This window comes from Leucoraja erinacea, chromosome 28 (assembly GCF_028641065.1).
Source record: "Leucoraja erinacea ecotype New England chromosome 28, Leri_hhj_1, whole genome shotgun sequence".
Classification (NCBI taxonomy): domain Eukaryota; kingdom Metazoa; phylum Chordata; class Chondrichthyes; order Rajiformes; family Rajidae; genus Leucoraja; species Leucoraja erinaceus.
This window is the reverse complement of record NC_073404.1, coordinates 2966677-2970341: the sequence shown is the minus strand read 5'-3', so window position 1 is coordinate 2970341 and position 3665 is coordinate 2966677. Positions and strand designations below refer to the sequence as shown.

Sequence of the window (3665 nt, the reverse complement as noted above, 5' to 3'; positions counted from 1 at the left end):
TGATATAGCTTCAGTGGGTACATTCATGATTTGATTATAGTGACCCAAGCACCTTGGCAAAGTAACAGTCATATGGATAGAATTGATATTGAAGCCCAGATAATCCATGGTAGTTAACGGCTTCAATTCTGGTTTATCTGGGCGTGGGATGAACCTCAGTGCTTTAGGGAGCTGTTTCGTAGCTAGAACTGCTGCCACAGCTAATTCCTTTGTTTCCCCTAATATGAGGATATCATCCAATATACGCCATGATTATGCTTGTTTTCTTAATATTTTCATGGCTATTTTTAATATTTTTGTAATAGTTTAGGGCTGAGGTTAGACCATTGGGAATGCTCTATACTCCCATTGTTGCCCTAACCGGGATGTCCATTATCCAGGTAAATTTTTAGGTATCTACAATGATCCTAGTGTATGGGTATAAGATAGTATGCATCTTCCATATCAATGCTTGCCATAAGGTATCCTTTGGAGATCAGATGTCTGGCAGTGACAAAAAACGTCTCCATCTTAAAGTGTATATACTCAACAGATTTATTTAGTGATATTAGGTCAATGATGATGCTACATTCACCATCTTTTGTAGTTTTGGTGAATATATTTGATACAAATTCCAATGGTTCATGTTTACTCCCATGATCCGTTTTGTAATGAGCCTTTCTAGTTCAGCTTGACCTTCTCGCTTCTCTTTCTTAGAGGGAGAAAATGCCCTTTGGGCGCATTGCTGAACTGGCGGTAATATGCCCAATTTGAATTCAAGTTTTTATCCACTAATACTGTTGAGTATATATTAGTTATTTGTGACAGCACCCCATGCTTTAATCAACAAGTGTAAATCCCCCCCCCCCCCCCCCCCCCCCCCCCCCCCCCCCCCCCCCCGCAGTTAGTAGAGCACCCTTATTTTGTGTAAACTGGGAGGAACCAGACTACCTACCTCCATGTTCATTGTTTTTTCATGAAGGCTTAGTTTTGCTGGTATGCTGGTGCTGTCGGTGGGGCGGCGCATTTTCCCACGGCTCCGCTCTGGGCCCCTGTCTAAAAAGAACTTTGGGGGTAATGTGAAGCGGTCGCCAGGCTTTCACCAGTCCTTGTTCGATATTTGCTGGTGGATGCCGAGGGGTGCTGCCAGCTGGGTGTTGGATGCGATGTCCTGCTCGTTCCATGGCCTGCCCTCATGAGGCGCACAGGTTTAGCTGCCTCTCTTCCCGCAGCAGCGGTTTGTATATAGCCCCGTATATTTGGGGTTGAGGGCAGGTCTTATATGCACAAATGTCAGTCGAGTATCCCAAATTTGGGAACATCTTAGGCGTCAGCACACTCGTAGTGCAACGGGATAGCCTCATCCTGGGAGAACCACCTTGGTGATCATGGCGTCTCGCCTGCCAGGTGAGTATGATCCGTGGAAACGAGCAAAGGCGGTGACATCTCGACCCTTCTGTTAGGAGCTTCAGAATTCGCTGCTTTTAGCTCTTGTCTGCGAGTCTGCTGACCCAGCTGCCTGCAGATTTGCCTCTAGAAAGGCCTGCTCCTGCAGGGCTTTGTTTGGGAAGATGGTCGCGTGGAGGAGCCATGTAGTGGCCCACGACACCCAGCAGCTCTTCCTGATCCTGCTCCCCTGGCATACTCCTGTTCTCGTCCGCCTGCCCAGCGTTTAAGCCAGCCCAGCCCTGGCCTCCTTAGCTAGCCTCAAAAGAGGGAGCAAAAGGGTGTGCTATAAATTGGAGGAGGCATAGCTCAAACTCCGTTGTCGCATCAATCCCTCGACAAGGGAGATGGCTAGTGCAATAGCACTGGGGTAGGAGTGTCAGCTCCCTTGGCATTCAGCCAGTGACCCCTCGTTTTCCTGGAGGTTTTGTAACTCCATGACCTCCTCTGGCTTGGGGAGACAGACATACTTGTTTTTGCTGTCTCCAGCCTGTTCCAGTATTGGAGGAAGTTGATTCCTATAGAACCTGTATTTTTTGGTAAGGTTTTTGTCTTACCTGTAGTTAGAGGCTGCCTGCCGTTTTTTAGGCGGCATTGTAGCGGTTCCCGGGCGGCGATTCTCCTTGTCAGGAGTCTGCAGGGCTGCCGGTCGGGTTTTTAAATTTCCCTCCGGTCCGCTGCTGTTAACCAAACAGCTGTTCAGCGGACCGGCATCAGCGCAGCTCCCTGCAGCGGTCCGCAGCCTGTGCGGTCCCGGTTGCGCTTATCCCCCTCCACTGTCGGCTCCTTCGCTGGAGTCGAACGGGGGCCACTTCCTCTGCTGCTTTGCTCCCCCTGGAGCAAAAAACCACAAGGCCCGATTAAGGTAGGTACTTACCTCACGTTCCTTGGTTTGCGGGAGCGCCGACTCCCGCTGGCCGTGTGTGCACAGCTGTGCGATTATGCCGCACCTGCGCACTGGGCTGGGGTCTTCACGGAATCACTCATGTGACTCCGAAGTAAAATCAAAAGTTCATTCCAATTCAAAGGAGACAGTTTTCAACTGACGAATAACTTTCCTGAAGATAGACACAAAGTGCTGGAGTAACTCAACGGGTCGGACAGCATCTCTGGAGAAAAAGGATGGATGACGTTTCGGGTCAAACCCCTTCTTCAACCAGTTCAGTCCGAAGAAGGGCTCAAGACCGGAAACATCACCATCCTTTTTCTCCAGAGATGGTGCCTGACCCGTTGAGTTACTCCAGCACTTTGTGCCTATCTTAGAAGGATACGGGCCAAACACGGGCAAATGGTACTGGCGTAGTTGGGGTATCTGTTGGCATGGCAAAGATGGGCTGAAGGGCCTGTTTCCATGCTGCATCACTCTATGACGCTAAGAGGTAACGCACTTTAGTAAAACAGATGTGCTCTGAGAATATCCCACAACATTTTACAACCAATAAATAATATCTGAAATAGGTTTACTGCTGCAGTTGAGTAAAACATGTTAACTTAGGTGCACTTCAGGGAGTTCTGGGCTCCTCTGGTATTTCATTCAGCTGGGAGCTCTCTATGTGTGAACCTGCAGTGTATCAACTAAACATCCTCCATGCAGAGTAGGTAACATCTATGCTTTATCATATATTACATGGTAATTTTGTATCTAAATTGAAACATTTGATTTAACCCACACAATTCCTGAGGGTGTAACCAGCTTTGATTGATGTCAGAGGAAGGACTTGACAGAAGTGGAGACACGAGGAACTGCAGATGCTGCTTTACCATAAAAAAGACACAAAGTGCTGGTGTAACGTTTCGGATCACTACCCTTCTTCAGAATCTGAAGACACAAATATTCACAAATTCTAGCATTACTCCAGCACTTGTATTGAAACATAGGAAATAGGTGCAGGAGGAGGCCATTCGGCTCTTCGAGCTAGCACCGCCATTCATTGTGATCATGGCTGATCGTCCCCAATCAATAACCCGTGCCTGCCTTCTCCCCATATCCCTTGATTCCACTAGCCCTTAGAGCTCTATCTAACCCTCTCTTAAATCCATCCAGTGATTTGGCCTCCACTGCCCTCTGTGGTAGTGGAGGCCAAATCACTGGATGGATTTATGAGAGACTTTGTGTCTTGATTTGACATAAGTGTCTGTTTGGCTGGGTAAGCACTAATTAAAAGCCAATGTTTTGTGCCTAACTTAGTTTACTTTAGATTGGTTTAGTTTAGTTTAGTTTAGAGGTACAGTGCAGAAAC

The 3665-nt window shown here is 47.6% G+C and overlaps 1 pseudogene; it reads right to left on the bottom strand.

Moving 5' to 3' along the window:
• Nucleotides 1–1250: 1250 nt before the first annotated feature.
• On the bottom strand, nucleotides 1251–1394 carry LOC129710906 (U1 spliceosomal RNA; annotated as a pseudogene).
• Nucleotides 1395–3665: the final 2271 nt, after the last annotated feature.